Source organism: Thalia democratica, chromosome 1 (genome assembly GCF_965202585.1).
Source record: "Thalia democratica chromosome 1, ktThaDemo2.hap1.1, whole genome shotgun sequence".
Lineage (NCBI taxonomy): Eukaryota > Metazoa > Chordata > Thaliacea > Salpida > Salpidae > Thalia > Thalia democratica.
Genome location: NC_139165.1, coordinates 52,837,047 through 52,850,010, shown reverse-complemented (window position 1 = coordinate 52,850,010; position 12,964 = coordinate 52,837,047).

The following is a 12,964-nucleotide window of genomic DNA, read 5'->3' as shown; positions in this document are numbered from 1 at the left end:
CCTTATTTACACACTTACACTGTAAAAAACATAAGAAAGCAAAAAAAGTAATTATGAAACATTTTTACTTAGTTATGCAAAACTTTTTAATTTTTTTTGAAATTCGAAACTTACTCTAAACATTGATCATTGTTATTTTTTAATGTTTTGACCAAATGAATACTTTATGAAAAATTATTCATTTATAAATGTTACCTTTACTAGCTTTTTACGCTTTTAGTCATAAATTAGCTATTAAAATTGTCAAACTGGCAATTTCAAAAACATTTACTATTTAGAAAAACAAAGTATAATTCACTACTCTTTTACTGAAGTTAAGAACTTAAATTTATTAATTAAAAAAGTTAAACAAACTATAAAACCATATTTTAAGTTTAATTTTGTTTAACAAAAAACTCTCAAAGCTAGTAAGTATCAGTCTTTACTTTTATAAGTCTTTGCAAATCTAACAACAAAAACTTATTATTATCCTTTTTTTATATAAATGATAAAAATTTACTAAAGACACGTTTACAGTAATTTGTTTAGTATAAAAATAATTAGTCAAATTTTAAAAAATCTTTAAAATAAATGCAGTTTGCTTCAAAACTAACACAAAAGTTAGTATTTAAGACTTGTTTTTATACTATCATATTAATGTTTTTTTTTTCATTTGTTTAACTGATTGTTTTATTATTAAAGATTTAAAAGTTAATATGGTAGATATTTAAATCTAATAGCTCGTAAGAAATTTTATAAGTATGTGGTGTACGACTCGATAACCGGAAGGTTCCTTTGTACACTAGGTCCTTAGACCAAACTTATTGAGTTTTTATCGTTCAATAAACAATATATATATAAATATTTATTGCTATAGATTTATACTTTGCTTGCTAAATTTTTGTAATTGTATAAAGTTGTTTTATTAAAGCGAAAATATATGCAACTTAAAAAAATGTATATATTTATTATATATATATATATAATAAACAGTTTTTCCAAAATTATATTTATAATTTTATAAAACTAAAACGCATTTCATCATGACTGGAGTAATAGAAATATTAAAATAAAAGCAAAGGAGTAAGTAAAGAAAATGTAAGGAAAAAAATCAAAATTTTGATGAAGTTTGTTTTAACGCAGATGAATTTTTATTAAAATTTATAGAAGCTTTGTTTTCAGTGGTAGATACCTAAAGTTAGTCAGTTAGGTAATAGTAACTTCTTTTGCGACAAAATCTTAAATGTTTTTTTACTGTTAAATGTGACTCATAACAGTACTGTATGACTCATAAAAACAACGAGCTGCTATAAAGTTTATCTGCCCATTGAGTGACCCGTGTGTGGCTAAAATATAAAAATAAAATTGTATAAGAGCAAGAGAAATTATGACTAATTAGTATTTGTAAATAGTAACTACTTTTTTTAATATTAATCATTCATAAAAGTTAAACTATAACTTTATCGTTATTTTCATAAATTAAATTTTACTATAAACATCTGTTTTGAATGTAATTGTTAAATTTTTTATTTTTACATTTTTTTAGTTCTAAAACTTATATGCTTTATAAATTGAAAGATTAATAAAATGAAGCATAGGAAAAAAAAATTACTTTTAACAAAACTATTAAGTCCATTTTTTTATTATCAAAAATGTTAATAATGGTTTTTAATAGTTATGTATCGAACAGTTTTTTTTCAAGTAAGCATTAAAAGTAAATATTTTTTCACAAAAACAAACATAGTTCTTATTTTATTTACAATTAAATTTTTGTCTAATCTGATCAGTTCTTAATATACAAAACAATTGAACTATAGTATCCTTGCAATGTTTTTTTTATAAAATTTGTATAAAACTTATGATCAATTAAGTATTGATTATAAATATTAATTTATTATTATGTGTTAGAACGAACGCTAAAAAAAAACAACACAAAATTAAATACATAATCTAGTTTAAAACTTGAAAAACTATTGCTTAAGTAATTTGAAATTAAAGTTTAAAGACAAAATAAATTAAGTTTAAGTTACAAAAATGGTTTACAAGTCAAACTTTAATAGCTTTACCTTTCTTCAAAAACTAGAGTTTTATATTTTGAAAATAGATTAATATATTTGAAATAAACATGAGAACTCATCTTCAGCTTAGAATGCTAAATGGCTAGGTATTTTCAGCACACGACAACAGTTTCTAGAAAATAGATTATATACGGCTTACCACTTACTAACTAACTAAATGTTTTTGACACGTTTTGTTTTTGCCTAGGGTGAATCAGAGTTATAGTAAATAACAGCATTTTGTAAACAAAACTATAATATTTAAAATATTTGTTTAATTATGACTGTTGTTGTTTTTTCTTTAAGTTGTAATTGGTGTGTTTACCTTTAGGTTACATCTTTTTACTTATATCTTTTATGCACTTAGTTAATTTAAGTATAGTTATACAATTAATATATACCAAAGTTATAAAATCTACACTGAAGCTTTTTTAATTAAAAATTATTGGTAATTGTTTAATAAAACTACTTTATATAGAACTAGTTTGATAGCTTTTCTAATTAGTAATTTACAATATCAAAATTGAGTTGATAAATTAAAACACAGTATAATTAAAATTTAAATGTTTGTTATACCACCTATTGAGCAACAAAAAATATTTTTACGATTCTTCATTTAAATTACTGTTATATAATTAATCAGACTTTTGTATTGCATGTGTTTGTTGTTTAAAACGTCGATATTAAGGCCATAGGGTTAGTCCACAAATTTTTTACAAAATATTTTATTTGTAGAGTTCTGTCTTACTTCTGAGACATTTTTAACCGTTAAAGAAATTCTAAGTAAATTTCGAGATATAAAGGATCAAAGTTGGTGAACTCAATTGGTTCTATATAGAAGAAACAAATCAAAAATGCGAAAAAGGACCATTTTACTAAAAATTTATCTTCTCCTTCATTTTTAACCAATCGTATTCAAATTTTTGCAGTAAGTTACTAATATTTTATTAAATACAGGAATTTTTATAAGTTTAGTTTTTTTTAACAACTATTTTCATATTTATTTTATTTTTATTTTTTATAATACCTTTAAAACTCGAAAATTCAAATCCTTTTAAGCTACATAAAGTTAATTGTTGAATTTTTGAGGCCTTTAGCTCAGAAAATAAAAAAGAGGATGGACTTTTAACAAGCTTTTAAACTTTAAAGAAAATTGACAGTGAATATTAAAGGTCATACATTTGTATATAAAACTTTTTACAAAAACTGCGATATCTCAAAACTTAAAGAAAACTTTTAAACTATTTAAAAACTGACCTGTAGTTTAAGCTTTTATATAAGAGCTAATAATAGTTTTTGTAAATCCCCGATGGGTTTAACAAGTTTTTGTTTAACGATTTATTTCGGCTCTAGGGAAGCATGTTTTTTTTTTGATAAGCTATGTCAGATAAAATATTGAAATATTAGTATACTATTACTCCAATATAGCAAATAACTGTACAGTGATAAAAGAGTATCTAAAAAGTGGTATTTAGCGATGTATTAATTAATTTATACTAAACATTTGTTTCGAATTAATGTAATAAACTCGAGATATAATAGTAAAAAAGAGATATTAATTTTTTTGTGTACTGCATTTTATTTTGTATTATTTACTTAAAGTTTTAAATTAAGTTATATATACTTTTTTCTAAAGCTACTTCGTAATCTTTATTTTTGTATTATACTGTATATATATATATATGTATATATATATTTATTTATTTAATTATATAAAAACAACCTTTTTAAACTTTCCTAAAAAGCATAGAATAACATTTACAGCGTATTTCAAATTCAACTAATCGTACAATAAACTGTACCATTACAACGTCATAATTACTATAAAAAATTCTAAAATCGAAATTTCTGTTCACTATTATAATAAACTACAACTCACTGAAGATCACATGAAATTTTACATTTCAATGTGTGAAACAGCTGTTTGAATTATAGTTTTTATATAATTAAATAAATAAATATTAAGCTCCAATTTGATTTGTCGAGCACTATCGATCAGAACTTTGTATAAAACCTTTAATATATATATATATTTATTTATTTATAAAACTTTCTGTTTGTTTTTATTCACTGCAAATGAAAAGTAAAGAATCTTGTTTACCTATTTCAAGTTTCCTTTTGATTTTATGTTTAATTTTTTGTACAAAAAAATATTTCTAATATAAAAGTAGTTTTGCAATGTTGTTTATTAACTGTCCTCATGATATAGTGTGAGTGAATTTTAAGAGATCAACTAAATACATTTGTATGTAAATAAAATCCAAAAAAAGTATTCATATCATAAGTAAATGATCTATTTAAAAAATATTTTGTTACTTGATCTCGATTTTTAAAATTTTAAATATAAACCATGTAGACATTAATAAACTAGAGTTGTTGTTGTCAAACCTCAAATTTAGTAGATAGCAGAATTAAGTTGTTTACAGTCTATACAAGTTGTGCGCAAAACAAGAATCAGCAAAAATATCTTACATAAGTACATAGTATCGTCACGTGAATAATAAGTTGACGTCTGAACAATTTCAAAAACTAACTGAATGTAGTTTAAATAAGATCTATTAAATTCTTTTTGATGACAAACTCAAAACTTATATTCTATAGATAAATCGTTTTTAGTGTTACAATTTTTTAAAGTGTTTTAAAAGCTCTACATTCTACAGTATACAAAACTGAACTAAAAACTTTTCAAACAAATATTTAAGTTTTGAGATTTATATTTAAAAGCTTCATTAGCTTAATTTTGTAAATGTCTTCAATAAAGATATCTTCGTTTATTTTAGTGTTACAGTAGTTAAAACAAAACTGTATACTCTATATTTTAATATTTTAAAATCTAAAAATTTATCGCGTTAAGACTTTCATATCAAACACTTAAAAAAAAAAAGTTTAAACTTTAAATCGCCTTATTTTATCAACTTAACAGGATTATACATAAATATATATTTTTAAATTTTTGAACCATATGATATGTAAAAAAACTTAAATTATTAAAATTAAATTACTCTGTAAATTTAGTACATAAATTTTTTTCATAATAGTACAAAACCCTTTTCCTTGAATTTAAGACTTTAGTAGCGTGTACAATTAGCAATGTAATCGATATTAAGATACCTAACAAAGTCGTTATCTACGAGTTTGTTTGGTTAATAGAACTAAAAAGATTTTCAGTTACCTTTTTGTTAATTTAAAAGTTTCGTCAACCTAAAAAAATGAAGTTAAACAATTCTTGAAGCCCTTAAACAGCAATGCAAGTGTGGGTGTAATATGAAACACCTTAACATAACCGTAACATATATCACAGTATACAAGCAAACAAGTAAGGATAACTTTTTTTTTGTTTTTATGCATCAAGCAACTACGCTCGCTTGAAAACAAATCCAAGTTTTTAGACACTAATAAATGGAAAAGAGTTTGAAGAGGTGAGAAGAGTGAAGGGGCGAGTAAAAGGAGAAGTGATGCAAATATCATTTTTGATCATGTGAGCTGTGTATGCATAATGAGCTCGCTTCAAATCCCAGTAAACAACAAGTTTTTTTGGAACGTTTTTTGTGTTCTACAGGTGAAAGGTTACTGGTCGTTCAAAATAGCTCAGTTTGTTTTTGTTTTAAGATTTTTGTTTAATTTTAAAAAACTAAATTGAAAGTTTATAGACTAATGTTTTTTAAATATGTTAAAGTTTTAATTAAATGAATCAATGATTGTTGTTCTGTCAACGTTATTTTTCTAAAGTTTCCACTAATATATATTAGTTAAAGATGTACTTAGAACAGATATTAACGAACTGACTTCTATATTGTTTTAAAGTAAACAATGTTATGTTATTAAATTTTCTATTAAAATATTGTTCACTTAGTTAAACACAATACTTGTTTTTGTTTGTTTACCACCATGTTTTAGAAAGAAGATTATTACTAAAAACAACGTAACAATATTAGAAAACACAAATAAAGCTAATTATTAAAACAAAGCTGTAAAATGTTAAAAAATTATTTTTCTGATTAAAACAGTAGTAAAAAAAAGTATTTTAACTCATGATAAAATTTTAGTGAGTTTAAGATTTTTAAACTACAACAAAAACACCTTTTTATTAGTACTTTTACAACAGCCTAAAAACAAATGATTAAAAAAATTACACATTATTGAAAGAGTTTAAATAGATAACGTGGTTTTAGATGTAAACGAAATGTAGTATGGTCAAGAAATAACATTCAACATTTTAATTATTAAAATGTTAGTATGTGAGTATTAACATTTTTTATAAAGCATAACTTAAGACTATGCAACGAAATAAACTAAAAACATGTTTATAAACTACTTAAAGCTTTTCCGTTTGTTTCTCTATTGATTATATTATTTTTAGTAGTGAAGGTTTTAATGTAAAGGTTTATATGTTGGTAATAAAAAGTAAGTTTAAAAAAGGATTAAAAAAAGTATACAATTGTTACAATTAGTATAGTAGGAAAAACGAAAACTAAAAAAATATGTATATGAATTTTGTTCAAAGAAATAGTCAACTGTATTTAGTACTTTCTAAAACTTTAGTATTTTAAATTTGCCAAAACTTTTCGTTTAAAAGTATTTATCTAACTGCAGTTAATTTACGATTTTATAATAAGTTCAAGGTATGTTTTTAAAGCATGTTTGTTTCAGTCACTGCTACTTACTTAGTTTAACAAAGAAGAAAATGATATATGTGTAATGTTTTTAAGTTTAAGTTAGTAATACAAAACGTGTCAAAAAGTATTGTAATATTTTTGAAATAAAAGTAAAACAATTAGTAATTCAAGGTAAACAGTTCTTTATTGTAATTTTTTATTTATTCTTGTTTGAAACTGATATATATATACACACACGTGTGTATATATGTATACATATAAATGAATAACTGATAAAGCTTACGTAAAAAAACAAAAAATTGAAACTATTCGAATGTCTACAACGAAAAAAAACTAAAAAGGGCTAACTACTCAATTATACATTAACGATTAAAAAATTTATTTGCATTTAAAGTTTTTAAAAGCAAAAACTAACTTACATTTAGTTTTTAATTTACAATTATAATCTAGTTTTTTTTCCCTAAAAAAAATTTTTAAATAAACGAGGTTTTTGTTGGTAATTCAACATTCCCAAAAGTGTTATTAGTTTTTACTTATTACTATCCATATATTACAATTAAATCTATAAATGGGTTATTTTTTTTTCTGGTACAGAACTGAAAGAAAACTCTTACGCGGGCCCATGTATTTTTGTAGTTTTCAACAAGGAAAAAAATCAAGAAACATGTTTTAATGAAATAATATAGTATTTACCACTATAGATTATTCACATTTTAGAATATAACAGTACGATACATTTTAAGTTAGAAATATCTTTAGTTTCAAAAATTGTTTAAAGAGAAAAAAACACAATCTATTTTACTGTTTGACAGGACATATTCGTCCGCTTAATTTATTTGCCGACCCCTGTTTTACAAATAGTTAAAAGATTTTGTTTTTAAAATACTAGTTATAAGTTTTCAATTAATTAAGGTCTTTTAATTTGTATCATTGTTTAAATAATTTCCTTGTTTCAATCTATACTTACTTTACAAAATTGCAGTAAATATAAACTTTAATTAAGTTTCTGTTTATTATTTAATTTCGTTCGTAGTACTTTATTTTAGAAGAACGCAATAGTAATTTAAAAGCTTAAATCGAAAAATTCACCCCTTTTTTTCTCAGCTGATAATGTTTGTTGCACGTTTTTGCGATTTATTTTTTCATGATAAGCATCGAAGAACAAAAACAAAAACAAAAAATCTAAAAACAATAAGTACGATAAAGTATCAACAGTACAGCTAAAAGTTTTGCCTCATTTATATGTATACATTAAGTTTTTTTAACTTATTAAATTTATAATTTTTTTAATAACTGAGTAAAACAGTACCGTTAAACTTAATTCTACGTATTTGCTTATTCTATATACCTACAATACTTCTTTTTCAAACTGATAAAGCTAATTCCAAAGTTATAGTTTTTTATTTACTGATAGGCCTCAAAAGTATTTATTGTTGTTATCCTAAGATGTTCGACAATTTGTACGATAACATTTTTGTAGTTAATTTTTCACAGTAAATAATTTTTACAAGATTTAAGTTTTTTGTATAATGATTTGTTAAATACAATTTATAATATTAAGTCTTTGTTTTGGTTTAAAAAACAAAATTTACTTAAATAACTAGTATAAAAAGTATATTTAAACATATAATAATTTTCTTATTAGCTAAAAATAAGTTATATACTATTATTGGTCTTTTTTAAAGATAAATTACAAGCATAACTTTGTTAATAATCTCGAGATAACATTTTAGTGAACTCTAGAATCTGTAACTAGGCTTTGATTTTTAAGAATCACCGTTACAAACTATTATTTTAAATCTAGCGGTTTTAAAAACTTACAGTTCTTTCATCTTATTGATTACAACTAGTTTCATAGCAATCAAAATTCGATAAACTATACCACTAACTATCGCTAAACTTTATAAGATTTTAGTTATTGAAACCCTAGTTCACTTAATTGAAAATTAAGCTGACAAACTTTGATAAGTTTTATTTCTTAATAGTGACTTATGTTATAGTTCTTAACCAAAAACCAGATTTAGCGCGAATTAAAATAAAAAGTATTTTCTAAAACATAGCAAGTTTTTATTTATTTTAGATTATTTTACTTTACTTTGCTGGTACATTTTCTAAGAAAAATATGAACAAATAAGCTTACTGCTACGTAAAAAAGTTGTTTACACTGGACAATCAGCTAATAAAACTATATATATACGTTTTGTTATCTTAACTACGCACAAAAATACTTATATATGAAAACATTTTACATGCTTCTAACATGTTTACAGCATACTCTGAAAAACACTTAGTTTTATTTAAGTAGTGACTTCTATTGTCTGCATTAAACTAAGTGTAAATATTTAAAATAAAAAACTTTAATTATAGTTTTGCATATAAAAAAATAAATCGTTTAAACAAAATTAAGTAATGTAGCTCTAAAGTGTTTTGATATAGCTTTAGATAATGAATATTTCTAGTACATAATACAAAAAATTATTGTTAATTTAATGAATTTGTAAGCTGAAAAAAAATTAACATAGTTTAACTTAAAGATAAAATACCATATTACTTTTTTAGTTTCTAATTTCATTTACTAAAAGTGAATAAGTTATATCTAGTTAGTTTGTTGAAAAAAAACTTTTTACGGTTTTTACTTTGAAAATAAAAAACTGTATTTTCTAAAAAACATAGTATGTGTAGCTTAGTTTTAACTTTAAATAGGAAAGTGGTTGTATTTTAAAAGTAAAGCAGTTACTATAACTACTGAAGTCTGTATTACTTTGTCTTGACTAGAGTGAATACTGTCCAACGAAACTAAAAATAATTGTACCATTTATAAAAAAGTTAGCTATATTTTAGTTAGTTATTTAGTTTTTATTAAATTTGTTTGTGATAGTATAAAAGCACTAATTCAAAATAAAAGTGATCTTAATAACAATAAAATTTAACTCACCAGTTAGATTATTTCGCTACTAAAAAATCAACGTATATAAACATACTGCGAAATGTAATAAAAAAAAACTCTTATTTTACATATAATATTTACAATTACAGTTTAAAAGAAGTTTTTAAATTGATATGTTTTTTTGAAACTAAGAGAGGTATTTAAAAAAAATTTCTGCATTAATAATATACTAAAATTTAAACTGTTTACTTAATTGGTTTGAGCTTTGAAAGTAAAAATGATATGAAGAAATAAAATATTTTTATGTTAAAAACTTATTTAATGAAAATTTATTAATTTTAATAGTAATTATTTTTCAAAACGACTAAATAGAAAGTGTTATTATAGTTTCTAAACATTATAACTTTCTAAAGTTGAAACTTGATTAACAAATATTTTATTTTGAAGCCAAGTCAATTTTAACATTCTGACTTAAATGACATATTGAACAAGAAATATCAACTTGTTTTTGAACTGTAAAAAAAATCTTAAGGTTGTTGCTTCGTGTTCTACTGTTTAATCTATGTTGATAAAATGTATTTAGTATTATGGCAAAAATAATAGTTATTAGTAGAGTAGTATTACTGTATAAATTAGTTATATTTATTTACATCTTAACTATTAGTCATCCATTTTTATTTTTTAGAATAATATACGTTTTCACTGCAAAAAACATTTAAAAAAGTATATTTATCCTATATCAAATTAACGTAAAATTTTTTTTCTTTAAACAAAAACTTATTCAAATTAAAAACAATCTTTTTATACATAAAAGTTATATATAAAAAATACAACTATATTTTGTTTATAGGCTAAAAACACACTCTACACATTATTTTAATTCTTCATTTAAGTATTTCTATTATGCTTTGTTTCTTTTTTGAACTACTTAAAACAAAATTAAACAGCTTACTTTCTTATCTTTAATTTTTTTAAAGTCTGTCATTCTAAAGTTTTTTTTTCTTCATTTTCTCATAGAACTTTTTATTTTTCATCAGGTTTTTTAATTAATAAAAGTTTTCAAGTTGATTGAGTATTAACAAAAAATTAAATTGTTTATTATTAGTAAAATAAGGCTTTTGGTATAAAAAAATATTTTGAGAGTTTACTTTTGGTTTTATCAATGTATAATTTAAAGTAATGTCTATAAAACAAAATTTGTTAAGATAAGTGATAAGTTTGTTTTCGTGCTTCAAAAACTCAGTTTCTTTCTATGCATAAAAGTGTTTTTGTTAAAACTAAACCATAAAACTATAAAAATTCTGTAACAGTTTTACATAAAAAGCACTATATTGATAAGAAAATATAAAAATTAGGGTGACTCGTTTTTTGTTGTAGTTTTTCTTCTAAAAAGTTTTCAAATTTCTTAACTGAAAACTTTAAACATAATAACTTTATTTTAGTTTTTTTTCTTTTAAAATAACTATTGTTTCGATTTTAATAAAGAAATATAATTAGTTTTTAGATAGTTAATATAAGCTTTTTTTTAAGTAATGTTGAAATAATGATGTTATTTTCCAACAAAATGATCATTGAATTGACTGTTTAAAAACTTTTACGCTGTTTTAATAGCAATTAAGCATTAATAAAATCTAAAAAAATGTTGTAAAAAATGTATGGGAAAATTAAAATTAAATTTTCGCCTCCCTATCCAAAAATTACCTAATAAACATAAAAGTAGAAGAATAAAAAACTCCTTAGAAATTGTTTTGATTTTTTTTGTGTGATAACCTCCCACAAATCAAAACAAAATTTTTAATCTTATCTTATGTTTTTTTAAATGAGTTTACTACACGTGATAGTTTTTTTACTTTTTAAATTGTATGTCATCTGAAACAATACTATTTATAAAAAAATTACTTTTATATTTTGACATATATTTAAAAGTACTACATGTGCAACTTTTTACATATATTTTATTAACTTGAAAAAAGCACAAACAAAACATTTTAATTCAATATTTTTCTATAAAAAATATAGCAATAAATAACTTAAGTGAGTTATAAGAACTTACATATTGTAAAAGTTTGACATAGAATTTTCACTTTTTCTTGAATGCACTTAATTATTTTTTTATTTTCAACTAAAGCTTTACTATATCTCTTTATCTCATTTGTTATAACTCATAAGTCAAAAATATGAATAAATCTTGTAAAAAACATTTTTTTAATTTATACTCAAGTATTTATTGCTTTTTGAACAAAACTTTGTTTACAAAAAGTTCTAGTGAAAGAATTATTATTATTTACATGATATAAAATTAAACAGTTAAAGGGTTTCTAAATAAGTTGTTATGTAACCTAATTTATTATTTTTATCGTATTTTTGATTTTTTAAAAGCTTTTATTATATTTAAGTATATGTTTTTTTATTTATCTTAAAATTTTAAGAAACAAAAAATAAATAAAAAGTAAAAACTAGGCACTAAATAATACGTATAAATCTTAAAGTAGGTAACAATATAAGTCTGAGCTTCGTTAAAAAGTAATTATTTTAAGTTTACCATTAAAAAAATAAATAAAAAATTCAAGTATTAACAGTAATTTTCAGGACCCGAATACTTTTTTATTTATATTAACTATAAAAGCTTCAATATTTCAAATAGAAAATAAAATTAATTTAAGAAATCTAGATTACAAGTCTTAAGGCTTTTTTATCTCAAAATTCCTGTTTTTATTTAGACTAACCTAGCTTTACATGCACCAGTAATAAATTGTCACATAAATTGCTAATAATGAGCTGTTCACGAGCACTCTTTAGAAGTACTTTTAAACAGCTCGACGACTTGAAACATATTAAATATTTCATAATCCCGCCAAAGATTAAAAAGTTCGTAAACAACGCACGAACCAGGCATATCAATGGTTTTTTATTTATGCTTTTGTAAACTTTAACAATGTTGATCTGTGAGAATTTACCGTTTTTTTCTTTGATTTTATCCTACACCTCAGAGCTACTATTGCTCCATTGCTCTTTTTGTCGCTGAAAAATTTGGGAAAAAGAGAGCGTACAGTGTAGTAAGAGAAAAAAGCACTCAAGCTACACAAACCAAGTCAGATTTTTTAATCAAAACAAGTCAAAAGTCCATTCATGGAAGTTGTTTTTTATAAAAAAGCAGTTAGAACAATTATTGTTTAGTCTACGGAGGTTGTTGATAAGAGTTATCACTTAATTTTTATGTGCTTTCGTTAAAAACTACTCTAATAAAGAAAACAGTAATATTTTTTTATTTTTGTTTTAAAATACTTCTTAGTTGAAATAAATGAGTCTTTAAGCTTAAACATCTTTGTTTAACTGTTATTAGAATAAATAGTTTATAATAGTTGAGTAGTTGATCCAAAAAGTTTGATCAATAGTTGGCATACGTAGAAAGTTCAATAGAAATA